This window comes from Anser cygnoides, chromosome 12 (assembly GCF_040182565.1).
Source record: "Anser cygnoides isolate HZ-2024a breed goose chromosome 12, Taihu_goose_T2T_genome, whole genome shotgun sequence".
NCBI lineage: Eukaryota > Metazoa > Chordata > Aves > Anseriformes > Anatidae > Anser > Anser cygnoides.
The window spans coordinates 8,519,346-8,538,586 of NC_089884.1; the positions used below are offsets into that span (position 1 = coordinate 8,519,346).

General features: G+C 35.5%; 1 long non-coding RNA gene across 8 annotated transcripts in view; it reads left to right on the forward strand.

Annotated features, from left to right (window-relative positions):
- Positions 1-19,241, forward strand: part of LOC106033253 (uncharacterized) — a 416,430-nt gene that overhangs the window by 205,665 nt on the left and 191,524 nt on the right. For all 8 annotated transcript variants that reach the window (XR_010834383.1, XR_010834379.1, XR_010834380.1 and 5 more), the window contains one exon: positions 14,042-14,124. This is a non-coding gene — a long non-coding RNA (uncharacterized lncRNA). The remainder of the gene's footprint in view (positions 1-14,041; positions 14,125-19,241) is intronic.

Genomic DNA, 19,241 nt, shown 5'->3' on the forward strand with positions numbered 1-19,241 from the left:
TCAACAAAATTGGCAACGGTGAGCTAGTTCAAGGGAGAATTAACATCATCTTTGTTTGTCACCTTTTAGTTGATACTTTTATGTCATTTTTCTTTGCAGATCAGTTTAAAATACTGATGCTTGGAAAATGCAATTTCTTAATATATATATATATATTTTTACATCAAAACACTTGGAGTGAAATTTGGAGTCAAAACTTAATATGTCCCTCAGAAATATCAACAAACTAAGTATTGGTAACTTCTATTGCCAAATAAGTTTCAGGAATGCAATGATTTTACAACTCCCTAGCTGCTGTGATCTGACCACAAGGGAGGACTAAAGCATAAGAATTAGCTCTGCAACAGCAAATAACATCCTGTGATGTTGTTACACCAGCACATGATAACAGGTGAACACATACCAAAATAGTATATGCCTTCATACTTTAGCATAGTTTAGAAATGCATAATTTCATATAATGAAAACATTAGCTACACTTGACAGTGACTTCCAGGGCTAGCTATTCCTGTCTTTTGTATTTTTGTGTAGCTGGATTCTTTTTTCCTTCTGATGAAAACATAAGGCTACACCCTAGTCACTGCCTCAGGCCTGACATTGAATCACATATCCAGTCTTGTTCTTGAGTTGGTTCTTGCTCAGTATGAAGAGCACGCAGTGGTTTGGATCTATTGTTTCACCTTTCCTGCTCCCTGCAGAAAGGGAATTAACCAGTGAGCCATGGTGAGGAATACAGCATGCTCGCAAATTTGGAAAGATCCCTGATTTCTCCAAGCAGGTTGCTGGCTGTTTTAATAACCTCTTTCAAATTAATATTTACAAAGTTAATTGAGTCAGAATCTATCTAATGTCCTCCATGCCCTCAAGGCTTTTTTAGCCCCCTTCAATGGCTAACTGCATTCTGGTAAAGTCTCAGTGGAGAGATTCCTATCCATAATTGACGGAACTCCTGAGACTGTTGGTTTATATCAATGAGATTATGAAATATAGAGTTCAGTAACAAGGACAAAGCATGTGGATAGCAGATTACTCCAATTGTCAGTGTTTTGTTTATTTGTAAGTTTTGAAACTTTAAAGAAAAAAAAAAAAAAAAGAGCTCCAAATGGGAACCTGGAGAGAGAGGAAAAGAAAAGCAGAAAGGAAGGATATTTTCCTGTTCTCTTACAACTCCTGTACTCTGACCCATTGTTTTGCTTTATTTCTTTATCCTTCAGAGATGGATATCAACAGCAATTGCTAGCTGAGTAGCTGTTAGGCCTATCACATAGCAAGGTACTGGACATTGTACAAAATGAAACATTTAACGCTAGTAATACTAGCAACACATAAAGAGCTAGCCATTAAAATTCTGACAGTACTGTTCTACCATACGTGCCTCATACAGGACAACATCATTACAGACTTGTATTGTACTGCATGGAAGACACTGAGATAGAAAACACTGACATCTTGTACTGTATTCTTTGGTGCTGTTATGGATAAAACAGCTTACTGTCATGTTGTTGATAGTCAATTTAAATGGTATTGGAACTAAAATCTATCCAGTGAAGAAGTGAATAACAGCAACTGTGCAACCAAGTTATCCTCAGGCATCTTTCTCTTTAAAATAAGATTTTGCTAATGGTGGGATCTGACTTGTGAAAAGCAGCTGACAATGGGAAGCACAGTTGGGTAACAAACTCACAATACAGCTGAAAGTACATTCTGAAGCCTTCAGTGCCAAAAGGAACAGATATGGAGAAAGACATAACAAAATGTGTTAAGTCCCCATGAATTCCAGTTATCAGGGTTGCTATGTCATTGCCCTCAAGAAAAGTGCAAAATTGACATGTTGAACATTTCACAGAAAATTCATTTTTCTTAGGAATTAGTGCAGATAATTTGAGGGGAGAAATAGTTTAGCTTAGGCACAGAATTGTGAAGCTTAGCAATGGAAAAGACATTTTAGGTAAGGTAACCTTGTCACTTCCCCTGACAGGGCAGAATGATTATTTACAGTCTAGCTAAGCATTTCCCTGGGTTTTTTAAAATCTCCTGTAACACTATATTGCTCTTAGTGTGTATTTGTAAATCTCTCTTCCCCCTCTCCCCCCCCATTCTCCATTTCAGATTTTTATTCTGAAGCTAATAACCTGAAACATCTCTCTGAGTTCTTAATTCCTACCTCAAATATCTTCAGTGTGAATGTTTCCTTTTTTTTTTTTCAAGTCTTCCTACCTGTACTAAACTAAGGAGCAGTTTGAATGTATAAAAACAAGAGGCAAAGAAACATTAAATTGAACTGATGTTGTTTCAACACTGTTTAGTTCATATTCTGCACAGTCTAACTCCATCAGAAATTCAAACTAGTGCTTATCAAATACAATACATGTAACAAGACTAATTGTTCATTCATTAAAGGTTGGAACTGTTCTGTTTGTTCTTACTAAGCACATTTGAAATTTGAATAACATGTAAAATATTCTAGTCTTAAAACTCAGTTTGGAATGTTGAAAACGATTTGAACAAATAGCTGAAGCTGTTTATTTTTGAACACTTCACCATCAAAGAGTCACAGTTTAGCTTGTAATGCTTTGTCATATTCACAATCCAAACAGCTTTTCCCCAGATCATTTATTTTTAATTGCATATTTCCAGGAAACATGAAAAGCTTCCTTTGGTTTAGAAGAGGAATTTGATGAATTTATAGGAAGCATAGAGACACATCAAATCAATGACCTGCAGAACTAAAACTTGTTCCATTTTGTGCACGCAGATTAAAATGCTGAATTTAGACAGTTGTGCTCTTGGAAATCTAGCTCGAGTGGTTTAAGAAATTAACTTGCATCAATGTTATCTTCACATCGTTTACATGGGAGTGCTCTCTTTTTGCGTCAAATCAATGTGAAATAGAGTAGTGTAAACCCTGCTCAAAAAAAAAAAAAAAAAAGTAATGAAATGAAAATCCTCAGATAATTTAATAGTTTTTTAAAAAGTTACTCTTTTTGTATGTTGAGGAAGAGAAATCAGCTTACAATAGGCATGTGTAAAAGGAATAGAATATTCTCTTTCCATTGCAGAACCGTTTTGATTTTTTTTGTCTGGAATTTTTTTTGAATTCTCCAGGTTTGATTTTACAGCATTATGTTAATATAATGTTAATAGAAATAGCATAAAGAAAAACAGTATGGCAAGATGAACCATTTATGGTGACTTTATCATCCCCACAAGAAGCTGTAGTTCAAACCTCATTTAGAGTGAAATGTGAGGAGTTTAAAATCTGTCCTTAATCGTCGATTTGACTTGCTACAAAGAGGGGGAAATCTGTAAAGGACAAAGAGGATGAGTGTATTTGCTGATTTGATTCATATACTGTTTCACTTTCAAGTCTTTAAGTTCAGCAAAGATAATCAGATTTATTAACTATTAAAAAAAAATGCCATTTAATGATATTCAGCAGCCTTATAGGGTATAAAATAGCTTAGCTCTCCAAATAGCTTTTGCTGCTAAGTTCCAGTAAAATTCTGAAGGTTAATATCTTTGGTCACCTTACAAGGGGGAAAAACAGGGAAACCAGATGAATTGTGCAATATCACCTGCTTATGTCTGACTTCAGGGACATTGACATTGTCTAGCCTATTTTTATTTTGTATTTTAATGTCTGTGATTATCAAGGGGAAAAGACTCAGTGTACAAGCTTGAGATGACAGCTAAAAGCAATCAAATTCTGCTAGTGTCTTTTCTTGTCCTTAAGCTTTGTTTTGAATTAGGCAGTGTATGTATTATATCAGAAATTAGAAATCGGACACAGCAGTGAAACAGAACATTCTGGGACAGCACTAGCAGCACAGCTTGCTTTTTTTTTTTTTTCCCATTTTTTGGCAAACTTTCAATTAGTCTTTAAAGCCCTGAAAGCCAGGTTTCTGAGCCAAGAAGGACTTGAAGACTGCATAAAATGCATCCCAAACTTATGATTTCACCACTTGAGACAAGATGTGCTGAAGTTGAATAAAATTAGAGCTAAAGAAAATAGCTAATTTTGTAACTGTCATCTTATTCAGGTGGAAGAATTGTGTGGAAATGATTTTGAGAGTAAAAAACACCTCTCATTGCTAAAGACAGCATACTTGTTTTTATATGGAAACAGGTTACTGCACAAGCTCTCATGATTACTGTGACCATGGCAAAGGGCTGGAAATAAAACTGAAGCTGTGGAAACCCCATTCTTGGAAGACTTTGAAGGCGGCCCTGATTTGAGCATCACTAGCTGGTTTCAGCGGGAAGGTTGCACTAGAACTCTCCAGAGATCCCTTCCAATATGTTCTGTGATTCTGTCAAAATTTCAGCAAAACAGATTCCAATGCAAAAGAGAAGCTGTTGAATTAAAATACATCCAATGTCCTCTTACTGAGGTGTCACACTTTGCTAAGGCCATAACTGTACAGAAATACTAGAAATTCAAATCTGTGTGTGCAAAGCTAGAGTGAGAAAACTTTTTTGCAAATAATTCACCTGCTTAAATGTAAGAAAGCAGCAGTATCCAAAAACTGAGAAAGAACATGAAAATAATGAACTAAGAAACCTGTTCATATAAAGGAAGAAAAATGAAAAACAATTCAGAAGCTTTTGTGAAGGGGAAAAAAAAAAAAAAGAAAGAACTTAAAAGAGGCACCATTTAGCTTGTTAGGATGCTTATAGTTACAGTACTATCTCTACCCATTTCTTCTCACAGAACTCAGAAACATCTGAACTATTATTTAATGTATTGCTCAGTTAAAAAACAACAACAACAAAAAACACCAATAAAAGGCCTTAAAGTACCTGTGTTTTTATTATCAAATCAAAGGACCTGAGTCTACACTGAGTAACTGGTTTTCTGTCTTATCTGTTCATAAGAATGAATTTGAAAATTGTATGAGTGTTAAGGATGCTTCAGTAAACCTTGGTTTTTAAAAATAATGGAATTACATTTGATGGTGGTGTGGCTCTGTTTTTGTTGTTGTTTGTTTGTTTTGTATTTTTTTAACCATGCTTTGTTTCTGATGATTTAGCAAATTCTGTCAAACTGCTACATCTGCAAATGTAATGACTTGAACAATATAAAGCCTTTTCTTTCTGTGTTTTTCACAGCTCACAGGTAGAAAAGCTTTGTTTGTTTTGTTTCCCTTCTTTGCTTTGAAGATGACACTACAAATAACATGACAAAGCAATACAATTCCAGGTAGTATAATGTTGTCTAATTTAAGTTCACCACACTTATGCTTATTTGGGCATACATGTCTAGCTGTATTAATTTTTATTCATAAATTGCCACAATTCATCCACAACATGCAGATACTTCAGGATTTAGGAATGGGTTGCAAGTGTTTAACATAGAGAAAAGAGTTTGCAAACCTGAATCTGAGAAGTCATTTGCAGTTTTCTGAACAGAAAGAGTAAATAAGGCATAATCTTATCAGACTTTATTTTTATTATATTTTATTTATTATTATTATTATACTATTATATTTTTATTATTATTTTATTATTATATTTTATTTATATTTAGTTTTATTATCAAAAAACACAATATTATGTTTTAATTTTTACTTTCTGGAAGTGAAATAAGGGCCAAAATAATAATATACCTTCTTTTTAGTTCTGAAAATGCTGTATCAGGAGGCACATTCAGTAAAGAACAGTGTTTTGTATTAAGAGTTCAAGACAGTATGACCTGTATGTATTTGAAGACATATCAAAAATGAAATTTTTTTTTTATTCTATATACATTTACCAAGGAAGCATTTACTTAAATCTTAAAAGACCAGACACTTGAAGCTGTTACTGTTGAAGGACTATCGCGTCTTTGTGTGTTAGAAAGTACACAAATAATGCTGATGTTTTTCATGTCAACTTCTGCACTGTTAATCCCTCTTTTTTTTTTTTCTGTGATCTAGGATTTCAGCCAATTTTCGAGATTTTGAGATTAACATCCTCCAATGTAGTATATTTAGATGTCATGATCATAAATCATAAAAAAGCCCATGTAATCCTTCTGTTTAAGCATTCCAGAAGTGAAAAAAGTTAGTTTTATTAAATAACGAAACATAACAATTTTTATAGGGCATAAGCGTAAAAAGCTTTCTCATAAACATGCAAAAAAACACTTGTTTTTTTGTCTCATTTGAAAAGGCTGTAAAGCAGATAAATTAGTATTAAATGCATTAGATGAAGTGGAATGTCAAGAGATTTATGTTGTCTCTGTCATTCTCCTAAGTGTTTTTTGTTTGATTGTTTTTTAGTATACCAGGACATTCTTATTGGTCGCTTCATCATCCAAATATTTTTTTTCCCCTCTTTTAGAACCATGGGATAGTAAAAATAAAATCTGGCAACACTTGGAGAGATCATTAGGTTCCTTCCTTTGCTCAAGAGTAATATTAATAGCTATGGCAGACTTTTATTTCACAAAAATACATATTGCTTTTAATAAATCGCATCTTAAAAAAAAAAAAAGCTTCAATGGTGAAGACTCAACACATTTATATAAGAACAATACCCATACTCAGCTATCTGGATTTTTATGTTGTTTTTTTTTCCCCTCTAAAGTATGGATTTATTCTCCCTTATTGTAATTTATGAACATTAATATTTAAAACTGTGTGGATCCAAAACTCAGGTTTTTACCATCTTTTTTTGCAGCTGCTTCCTACATATTTCAAGGTTTTCTTAAGGTCTGATTTCAGTAATTTGTTTCTCTGGATTAACAGATGTACTATTTCAATCTTTCCCAAGATTAATAAATTATTATTTTCTAGGCCTCCAGTTACTCTTATTGTCTCCTTTAGATTCTTTCCAGTTGCTAAACTACTCTTTTTCACTGGATGTCAAGAATGCTGGATAAAGTAGGAGGATTGCTTCAAATGAGTTGCATAAAATGTTACTGATCTAGTAATTATGGGATAATGCTGATTCTGATTTAGTTTCTTGATTGCTGTATTCTCAGATTTTATTAAATGCTGCTCAGACAGTTGTTCCTGATACTCCATATAGCTGATTATTTTACCTAAATCCAGTACTTCACACTTTTCTATGTAATATTGCACCTTACAGGTTTGTGTGTTTCTTCAGTTTATCAAGATCACCTCATCTTGCCCTCTGAAATGTTTTCCTTCCTATGTCATCTTTTCACATTTTAGGAGAGGGTAGTGTATTATTTTTGTTATACTCGTTTCAAGCTCTATGTATCCTTCATTCCGGTGTTTACAAGTGCTCTTGAAAGTATGTCCACTACAAGAAGTCACTTGCTAGGGAACTATTTCATATTTGACAAATGCTCCTACAATTTTGTAATCCTCTGTTGATGTGTAGGTGGTGTTTTGCACAGTGGATTCTCTAATGTAGCTTCAAGTAATTGGTAGTCTGTTTCTTTACCAACCAATTTTGGCTCTTCTGTATTCATGAAAGTACTCAAAAGTTTTCAGCGTTTTGTTTTCAGTCTGAGTACAGTTTCATAAGCTTCAGTCAGCCTTTAACTCTACCACTGGTTTAGCATCTTGCAGAGACGTAATTCCCAAAGTATTTTATGATTAATCAACAAAGTCATAAGGTTCTTTTTTATGTTTCTAGTGTCAGGTCCTAAATACTTTCTGGGAAATGTTCCAGTTCTATTCTACATTCTCCATGTAAAACAAACAAACAAACCTAAACTGATGGTTTAGTTATGGCAAACTAAAATATGTTCCTACATGTGTAAGTACAGCTATGAATCTTCGTAAGAATCCAGGACAGAAAGAAGCTATAAAGAAACAATAGTGTATAAACTCTCATGTTGTATTCTGGTTTATTATGATGATAGTTTTCACTTCTATTCACTTCTATTTTGTCACATATTCATGTGCTAAGCATAATGCTACCTCAAATTTATGAAAATCAAAACAGCTCTCCAGTTAAAATGGACAAAATAGGAGCATGCAATTTTGATAATTTTGGCAAGCAAATGTAAGTTGCAGCAAATCATTTAATTCCTTTTTGTTCAATGTAAAATCAGTTGGTTATGTGTTTTCCTGAGTACAATTTAAAGCTACCACGCCTCCTGAGAAATGGATTAGGAAGAGGAAGAAAGTGGTGCTGGAGAAATTTAAGAATTTGATTTATATATATTGTAGTTTGCATGTTGCTTGTGGTAAATAGTCCATATCATATAGCACCAAATAGAAAGAGCCCAGCTCACTGCAAGCATTGCAAATAAGTATTATAGTTAACTTGCATCTAGAGGAGAAAAGAAGAAACAACAGAACACACAACAAATATTTTCAAAACTAGCTTCTCCATAAATAGAATCTGCAGTAGGAGTTTTCTTCACTGTGGCATTATCTCATTATGCATGGTATCTTCCTGTAGTTTCCCATTACTTTTATCTTCTGTTGCTGTAACAACACATCTGAAAGAGAAAATTATTGCCATTGCCACACTGAATGGGATACATACTCTTGGGTGGCAGTGGTTGGAGCACACTGAAGCAAAAGAGCTCTGCATTAAAAGCTATGTAATACCTCAAGCTCTCCATCTGAGGTTACAAATGAAGCCAAGCTGGGTGAGAGAAACTGCTTTATTTCAGAGGTTCCACAAGACCTTAATGAATCATTGCATGCCCAACTGCTCAGACAGCAAGATTGAGTATCCATGGATGTTGTTAGGAGTTTTTTTAGATTAGTCAAGAAATTGTATGTTTTGATGGCTGCCTTATAAAATGGTTAGGACACAGTCTTTTAAAATGAAATTTTAATATTGACTGCTTGTTTTCTTGCAAGTGGTTACTCATCACCTTAAAGTCCATTGAACTGTCAGATTTTTAGATTCTGTCCAGACTACAGGGCAAATATTGATCAGGAAAATTGTAGGTATTTTGCTACCAAGACAGTTTTATAGTCATCTGCTTATCTTCTGTTGACTGGAGTAAATTGTAGAGGGCAGTCAGAGACCTATAGATGTCTATGCAGAGTTATTTCCTTACTTTTCGTTAAAATAAGAGGCTTTTAAAGGACAGTTTGCATGGTCATGCCTGAGAATATTTCATGCTATCCCTGGTAACCTGAGGATAAACCATAGGTGGGTTGTGTTCTATTGACATTGAAATAATTTTTCAGTTCTGCTTAAGATCGTAGTATGGAGCTGTATCATACTGCAGATATTCAGGTGGTGTGTTAATTGTTTGGATTAAAATATGTGATGTTCTTTAGGTTTTTAGAATGAGGTGTAACTGTGAAAACTCTCTAAAAGGAGAAACTGTTGAGGTACAGGAAAGGAGAATACCTTCTGACAGGGAAGAAAAATGCATAGAATCAGACAATAAGGGAGCAAGACACAAAACAGTTTAACAACCATGCAGCTATGGAATGCTGCAGACAAGTGATGTGGGGCAGTGAGTGTGGACACAGCCAAAAGATGATTGTAGGGTGAGGGAGGGTCTGGACTTTCTTTAACCTCATTTCACTTCTAGTAACTCAACCACACTTACCAATTCCTTTCTCTGAGCTGTAAGGAGCACAAATGCTACCTGATGAGGAACAGTTAAACCCTTCCTGCAGTTGGTGTTCCTCCCAGAGTTGTACACTCAATTTTGCCCCCTCCAAAATCCACAAGGTTACTCAATATTTAAAACCATGTGTATATATAATGACTGGCGTTTGCTTCTCTGCTTTTGTTTGGGAATTAAAAATCCCAGTACCAGACTCCTGCTCAGATCTGAGGCCTGTGTGGCCTATTATGCTCCCTTGCCTTGCCTTTCTGCACGTCACTTTTCCTAGATTCATGATCTAGTGCAAGATCAAGTATTTACATAAACATGCCTTAGACATGGTCCCTGACTAAAGGGCCACATAAACCAAGAAGAAACTGGAAAGGAAGCGTAGACAATGATTGCTGTGTTTGTGTGTCGCTTATGCTCCCTTAGTGAGCAGCTGGTATGAAGGAAGGTGGCTCTTTCCTGAGGGAAATACTGAGTACATGGCAAGCTGGGGCCTTCACGCAGCCTGGAGAGGGGCAAGTGCAAAGTTGCGGGGGGGGGGGCGAGTACGTGTAAGAAGAGCTTTCCCTGGGCATTTGGAAATATTTTCTGCTAACCGAGGAAATCCCTGTTACCAGTGGAATGCACAGACTGAGCTGCAGGGGCCCAGAGTAGAGTTGTATATAAACAGCCTTCTAGCTGCACTTCCCTGAGTTTTCTCTCTGGATGCTCTAGTATATGCCTCCATTTAGCCAGACTTTGTGGAGTTGTAAAGCCTCTTTGTGGGTATGTGTGGAGGGGGATTGCAGTGTGAAGTGTGGGCGGCCTCCTGTCAGTGGTGGGCCTCCAGGTCCTGTCACAGGCCCCATTACCCAGAGGAGCAGGCAGATGCTGCTAGCTTTTTCAACTTCTCCTTCCGATGTCCTGAGATTGTTTAAATTAGGGCTGTCTGTCACCTGACCTGGTTCAAATCATAGTTTAGTTCGAAGAATTAATGATTACAGAAAGATGATGAATCATGAGAAATTGTTACCCTTCTAAATATTAAGATCATTGTCTGCATTACTGTTTTATCTGCAGGTGAGGTGATTTTTCTGTCGTTAACCTTGGATGGCTTCTGAAGTCCTAGGTTACTAAATAAACTTCTGTTTTCAGTTCGTTTCATGCTGTTGAAGTAGTGCTGGAGTGGAATCAGGGCTCCTCTCTAATACAGAGAGAGGTTCCTGCCCAGTATCAGCTTCAGTGCTGATGCCTCTGACATGATCTAGCTGAGACTCTGGCCCAGTGCTTACAGAGAAACCTCCTGTCACCAAAAGAGTGGTTCTTGTCTGCTAAAATAGATTTTATTTTTATTACTGTTAAGAGTATTCTGCCTGGGGAGGTCATGTTTCTTCCTGAAACATGAATGTAGTTACTTGCAGAGGTGAAAGGGATACAGTACAGCTGTCATGTTTTACAGTACCCTGATGGCAACCTGGAGGCCTCTCATGTTGGCGCATGAGGTACTGGTATGTGTTGTCGATGCTTCATGCCTCTGAGTCTGTGGAAAGCAATGGACAGCAATGAAAGGGGTGTTAAACACAACATCTAAATGTTAAACTTTTAAGAACTTAATGTTATCAGGTCATGGTTTTGAAACCTTCTCACACTCGTCCTCTGGGGCAATTTAGCTCAACTGACCTTTGTATTCTTGTAAAAGCAGCCCTTTTGGTCAAACAAGAGGCCTGTTACATCATTTGCCTAAATGAATATTCATGAAGCCAAGGTTGCAATCCTGACTACATTCTGGTTAAAAAATGAGTAGAAAACTTACTGAGTTGCTGTGCAATTGCGTTTACACTGAGCAGCTTTTTCTTAATACAATGAATCTGGCTCCATAAGGCATTCTCTCAGCTGTCTGTAATGCAGCTGAAAACTCCTTTCTGTGAACTGTACTCGTTTTCTTCTTTAAAGGTCCACCCTTACAGGAAAACTAGAATTTGTATACTACAGTAAAATATTAAAGGGCTCTTCACTGAATGAAAATGTGCTAGCGTATTGAACAAATCACAGGAATGAATACAGGTTACCACAGATTTTGTCTTGTTAAAAAATACTGGCATAAAAACACCAAATAAGGTCTGGTTTAAAACAAATTTTTTAACTGTAGTTTCACAGTGATTAACATCTAGAAATAAATTCCTTTGAAGACTGTTTCTCTCTCTCTCAAAATGCACAACAGCATGTTTAGTAAAAAGTACTGCAGGAGTATTTTTGGTTTTGAAAACGTATTAGCTATCTAGTGTAAATACGCAAAACTGAAATTCTTGATTTTTTTTCCAAATGATTACTTTCTGATTAAAAAGTGGTAATATTTTATTTAATAATGAGCTTTAGAAATTATAACTAGAGCAGTGACTTTTAAATCCGGTTATGGTATCTACTTTAAATAAATCTCTTAGCCCATCCTACCTATTACTTGCCAAAAGATAAGGATCGGACAATTCACTAGTAGAATAAATTGCTTGCTAGTGCCTGGATGCCTTTGAAGAAGATGAAATATAAAATAACATGAAAAAGTGAGGCTGTTCTCTGCTTTTCTTTTCCTCCCTTTGACCTCTAGAGGTAACAGACATTTGCACTAACATTTGTAGGAGTCTTATTCTGCATAGCCAAACTGAAGCTGAATTAGCATTTGTTTCAGTGGGTCTAGCAATAGAGCATATTGCTTATTGAAAGCTGACAGTTGGACATATGACAGCTACCAGACTTAGTCCTATGAATAATGTGGGACACATGATGTATTCAGTTACACAGCACAACCATATGATTAAATTTCACAAGGAGATGTTGTTTGCATCACAGCACCTTGCATCACATGGCAGCAAGGTTTGGTGAACCACAGATGCTTACACCTTGCCTTCCCCAACTCTGGCTAAGTAACTTCACATAAATAAAAATAAACGTTCCCCACGCTACATAATGTTGGAGTACAATTTTAATTTCTTCAAGCATCATTGACTGAAATTGACCTGGGAGTACTTCTTAGAGCAGCTTTGAAAGGCCACCTCTTTGTATAAAATCTTTAAATCTTTAAATATCTGCAGTCTTACTTTTGTGCGTATGGTCACTGCTTAGGAAGTGTCCCAAATTTGCTGATTAATACCTCAGCTGACCCTCCATGTATTAAGCATTATGTAACAGTGTTTTGTGTTGCTAGTTCTCTTTTACGGGCATTATCTATAGCAAGAAAACTAACATCTTTGAGAAGGTTTTGTTTTCTTTTTCTTTAAACAAGATTATAATTGAAACCTCTCTGTGCTTATGGCTATTTGTTTGGATTCATTCCTCAGCCTTTGCTCATGCAAAAACTTCCGACTGGGATTGTTAAGTAGAAACGTTGCTCAGATGGGGAATGTTGGACACTGCCCTTCATGAGCCCTAGGATTTTGTACACACTTGCTCAATATGAATAGTGAGAAGTATGTTGGAAAAACACAAGTGCTCATTTATTTTCTGAATATTATAGTGTTCCTAATGTGTATGGGCTTAAAAACAAATGAGGAAAACAAGTAGGATAAGTGGGCCTTTCCTACTCAGCAGCAGCTTACCCTTGCACCACAGTAGATATAGACTGCATTGGAAGACTGCCTAGCAGTTCAAGTATGTTCATTACTGGAGCACCACATTTTGGTTAAACATTCCACATCTTCTAGGGATTACCTTCCCGTATCCTGGCCCCATTCTGTTTTCCTCAGCCTTGTAAAGAAGGGCTAGGAGTTGAACAACAGCTCTGTGCTCTTCACAAAAATGGTGGCAGCAAAGAATTGGAGTGAAGGTAGGAAATAATGGGAAGGGATGTGGTAAATATGTGTTTGCAAATGACTTGTAGCGTACATTTCTTAAGGACACTATGTTTGCTGCACCAGGTGGTTTGTGTCCTTGTAACTTCATTCCTCAGACATTGAAGCTAGGGAGGAAAAAAGATTTCACTGTAATAACTGTATTTGAGAATCCTACTGCACAAATAGGGAGTTGTGGAAGTTTATCATCACAAATTCTGTCCCTCTTCTGGAGTTCATCCGAAACCGAAGTCTAAAAACAAGTCAATGGAAATAAGCAGAGGAGAAAATTTGCTGTCGCACTTGTATAAGTGAGGTCCCTAATATCAACCAAAAGTCGTTAGCTGTGCAGATATCACTACAGATCCATTATTATAGTTTTAGCATGACAGAAGTATCCTGACATCCAAATGCAGCATCAGATACTTACTGCCATTGCTACTAGGCAACGAAATACTATCCCCCTGTGAAGGCATTTAGAAGCTGTTGTAATTGGCATCTTTAACCTCAAAGCATCAGGGTATAAAATGAAACACAGGTCGCCAAAATGATAAGCTTTCTAATATTTCCTAATGCTTGTGTAGTTGTGCTACAGAAAATGGATTGAATGTTGATACCACTTAGTAATGTCAAAGCACACTTGAATATACCCAAGAATATACAAAGAGTGTATCTGAAAAAAAAAAGTGAGGCTAAGGAAGAGAACAGTCATTTGGAGGCAGTCCTATTTATTTATCTTCCCTGTGTCTTCTAGCATAAAGGAACACGAGTGAACTGATATCTGGAGTGAATACAGAAAGCTGTGAGTCTGCTTTGAAAGTACTGCTCACTCAGACGGTAAATACTGTTTTAACTTTTACTTTATAGTATTTAAGTAATGCTGTGTGTTTTAGATTCACCAAGGCTTCTATGTACATATTTTAATGTTAATATAATATCCTTTACAGTATAAATACTTTAATCTAGATCTCGCAAAGAAAGAAAAAAAAAAAAAAAGAAAACCAACCCTGAGGCTAACATTTCAGTGAAGTATGTCTGTTTTCTGTGTGGCCCTGTTTGCTTTTTAATTGACCCATTAATTACCTTCACCTCATGGAGTTTATGTACTGCTCTCTCTCTCTCATGCTCATCTGGTGGCACTGATCCTCCCTTTCCTACGGAGTGGAGATAAGAATATTCTGATGATTCCTATTCTCAGAATAACACGTGGACTGCAAATGAAGGCTTCTGTTCATTTTCAGACTTTTATTGTTCTTGCCAATTATTTTAGCTTCAAAGATTATTGCAATACAGAACAGTAATTCTAGTTTATGTATCACATATTATGCTGGCAACAGAGATCTGAAATTGCAGAAGGGTTTGTTCCTATAGCAGATCAGTAACAGAAATAAGATAAATGTTGCTGGAAACAGAATGATGTCTGAGCTGTAAGTATGTAGAATAGCAAAGCTACTCTGTGCGTTCCAGAAGAAATGAGGTACTTTTATTTGCTTAACTAAAGTGTTAGGTAATATGCAAGCTTGTAAAATATGTTAATATACTGAAATGTGGAGGCTAAAACTTAAGAGATGACTATTGTGGCCATATTTGGGGAAGACATGAGTGCTTTCCATCTACCCACAAGCTGTGGTTTCCACAGAAAGGAAACCTGTGGTTTCCACAGGTTTCCACAGAAAGGAAACCTCCATGGTTTGGAGGGAGCCTTCTTAGTTTCTAGTGCGGCCTTTGGAGATGTTTCCGGAGATATGCAATGACATGCACCTTCCTGCAGCCTTCAAGGCCAGAAAGACTGGGAAGTTGAAGAGCTGGAATTAGTGAATGAGCTGTTACACCAAGTATCAAAACTATACCCACTTACTTTTTCCTACCATATTCTTGCATGGTCAGAGGTAAATCATGTTATGCTACCAGGTGGATCATTCTGTCTGCAACCTGTTATTTTATTCAGTTTCATCTACCTATTAAATTCACATTGAAATCCACACTTTCTGTTGTGTTCTGCAGTTCAGGTTGCGGGTTTTGTTTTTTCTTAACTGTTACACTTTTTGGAGAATAGAGAAAAGCCAACGAAGCATCAGGATATATCTGGGCTAGCCATACATCTCTGGTCTTCTAGATACTTTTTTAAAAATGTTTAGAAGCACGGAAGTGCAGGTGGATGAAATAGGCCCCTTTATGTCTTAATTTAGCTGTGACCTGACCCCTAACATCCTCTGTGTATCATAATCAACAAGGTTGACAAACAATAGATGGTAGAAAAATTGTGTCGTTGGGCTTTATCTATTCTATAAAAAGCATCTCTGGTTACAAAAAAAAAAAAAAAAAAGTCCATAGATAAAAGGATAAAAGTGGGTTTAAAAGCAGGTCTAAAGAAGTAAGAATTTGGTCTATAAAATAATTGGGAAAGTTATAGCAGAGTAGCTGAAAGTAAATAATAAATAAATTTTAGATAGGAATAATACTGAAGGAGTAGAAAATGAATTAATTAAAACAGAAGCTAGCATAAAGGTCTATCTGCAGTTCAAGTACATATAACAGATAATCACGGGTTAACAGAAACATTGGTTTAATTCTGTTTTCTCTTTGAATGAACATTTTCTATCAAAAATTAATATAATAAAATATTCCCAAGGAGGATCACTGTTTTTTCCTGTTTTGGAGAAACTCAGTGAACTAACACCAAGCCAGTGTCTGAGTTTAATAAATTTATTTAAAATTTATTTTTTAACACAGTGTTTCATCACAGTACTAACATATTATTTGATTTCCCTTCCTGCTGCTGTATGTATAATTGGATGAATGGTAGGATTATGTATTCAGTGGTTATAGAAAGATTTCTGCAAGATGACTTAAATTCTCAGGAGAGTGAGAGAACGACAAAGATATAAAATGATATTTATTTGAATGATAAATCTGGCTATGGTAGGTTTAAGCAGCACTTACAGCCAGCACAAACAAGCATGTTCTGTGAATTCCTTTTAAATTGAAGAGTATGTTCTTGCAGCCTTCGTTGTAGAATTTCTTCCTAAATTACCAGTAATTTTCTCTGCTCTCAGAGTGCTGTATAATCATACATGGTCAAAACATTGTAGTGAAAAGCCTAATAGAAAATGAATTCAACATAATCATGTCTCCATGAGCCCAAAACCATAGCAGGGAATTAGGAATGAAAATGGTGAATTTGAGATAGTATTTGGCTGATTTTGGAAGAAGGGAAGTGGCTTACAGTGAACTGCATGGTTTAATGTTTTGAAGGTATCTGCCTTTGCCATAGAGATTAAGATCTTCATTTTGTCGCTATCTTCTTATTCCTGTAATATGAAAAGCCAGTTCTGAATAAAGACTGAACTCACATGATCAGAAGGAGACGTGTGTGTGTGTGTGGAGGTGGAGGTGAATTTGCATATGACTTCTGCAGCACTGTCTCCTTTTTAAACAGATGATTTCCTAAATAGAAATAGTTCCTTATCAGAAAGCTTCTTTGTAATATATTTGCTGGCTGTGAAATGGATAAGTCATCTCTAAGTCTCTCTTTTGACATTATCATTATATCTGAGAGAGAGAAAAACATTTTGGTATGTTTCTGAGGTTTCTGCTGACCCAAAAAAGGGTTATTGTTTCCTTTTTCATAGAGGGAATAATTATAGCTTATTAAAAGTCAGTCAAGAATCTTAACATGTAAACACATTTTCTAAGTGTTTTTCATTCTCTACTGTTTATCAAGAGTTACTGAAAATGTAATTATAACAAACGATATCTGAAAAAATCACCTATAACAAACCCATAATCTAACAGCATGGCTTTTTTTTTTTGTCACATTTCGTTTCAAAGGGCATCTACTGCATGTAGAGTCTTCTAATGCAGATTTCTTACATAGCTATTGCATTTTGCTTTTTTCAAATCTAGAATGTCTTAGCTTTAAATATTTTTAAAGTAAAATTTATTCCTGTTGTGACTTAGTTCTGTTTATAACAGTTGTAATTGAAATGTTTGTCTCATTATATTTTGAGTCTGAAACTTGAAGGTATTAATGATTGTTAGTGAGACCAAACAAAAGAAATTCAGTTATCTACAATGATGCTGCAATAGGTTCATTTTAGGATGCTTAATTTTCAGTTAAAGACCTGTATCTTAAGCATGTTGAAGGTTATCTAATTAGGGGAACTTTGGCTTTAACCAGGCTTCGTATTTCATGAAAGGATAAATTGCATTATCCAAGCATCATTTTACCAAGTAAAGAGATTAAGGTAACATACTTAGAAGTAACTCTTTGTTAACTGGGTGTGCTATTGTTCTCTTAGATGAACCATAAGCTACTGAGGAAAAATCAGAAAATATTTTGCTTTATTAAAATATTAGAAGCTAATATATTCTAGTGCTACTTGGCTACAGATTCGAAAAGTCCTTCAGAAATCAATGTTTTTCATTTTCCTCCTGACTTGTCAAGGTGTCATTAACATGAGAGCAATGATAGCCATGTTGAAGAAGATTTTGAGTGCTTTTAGCTAGGTAAAAATTCAGTCATTCATATTTTGGTATCCTCTGTGTTTTCCTCTGTCTTTTAATTAAACAGAAAGCCTTGTGCTTTTCTAAAAACATTTCTAAACTTTTAAGTTGTAAAGTTTCAAAGAAAAAGGTAGACATGTTTAGATGAGTGAGATTTAAAAAAGGTTTAATAAGCATTTGGTGAGTTACGATTCTACTGGAAAAGTTTTTACTACAGATGCAGAAAATGAAATAACGTCTCACAATCTATGAATATAAAGCTGACATAAGTCATCACTGGAAGGATTTCTTTCGTGTACATTCAGTTTGTGTGTGTCTGTGACCTACCAGTTTATCTCTAGTCATAAATCCTGGTGCATTTTCACATTTTCTTTGCTTCCCCTAAATAAATCTGCATTAAATATCTTTATTTCCATATTAGGCTGATGCATATTATACAGAGTATTTCAGGAGATGTCTCAGATTGCATCACATATTTTATATATGAAAGCTTAACCCTGTCTAGTCCTAAAGTTAGGTCCTGAACATTTGTTTAAATTAGTGACATAAGCTCTTTAATGAATTTTCTCCCATTTCAGTGTTGAAGTATGTCCCTAATGTGAAGTTAAATATGGTCTAAACTGGTCTTTAATAAAAAAGGTGCTTCTAAAAATATTTTTCCAAGTTTTTAGTAAATGTTCTTTCATAATCTCAGGTTCTACAGAGAGCAGAAATTTTATTGACATGCAGGACATATTTCAGTGAAGCTTTTCAGATAATATATACAAGTTTAGTTTAGAGAAAGAAATTAGAAACTCAGAAAGACTTTGCAACCTTTCAAGGTCATTTGCCAACCTTTCAAGGTCATTTGCCAATCCTTGGCTTCGACTAATCTTTATTTTGTTTATTTATGCAATTTCTGAGGTTTTAAGTATTTGCAAGTATTCTTTGTCAGGCAACCACATATCATACAGTGCCTAAGTGCTAATATGCCTGGTATGACCATAACAGTGTTAAAGAGAAGCATACTAGAAAGGGCAAATATTGAAGTATGCAAGGTATAAAGCTTGAGAAATTTTATTGGAATAAGTGGGAGGAATATTCTGTGTGCAAGGGAAACTTTGAAAATAATTGAGCTTTTTGACCTTGAAAGTAGTCCTGCATGAGGCTGAATTCTTGTATAGATGATATAAAAATAGGAGCATCCAACTATAATACCTACTAGACTGCCTTTTCAAGGTGTAACAAGTAAAGATTTAGGAGATTAATTGTCCTGTCATCTTCTAAAATCATTGACGATTCATGATCTTTCATAAAACTCATATGGAAATGGATTAAGATTTGCTCTTGAATGAAGTAAAAGGTTCCTTTAGAACAACTGAATTTTTTTTTCATCTTTTTTAGATAGCATCTAGTTAGTGAGTGGAAAAATAGACTGAATATTTACTGTTCTAACACATTTAAACTGA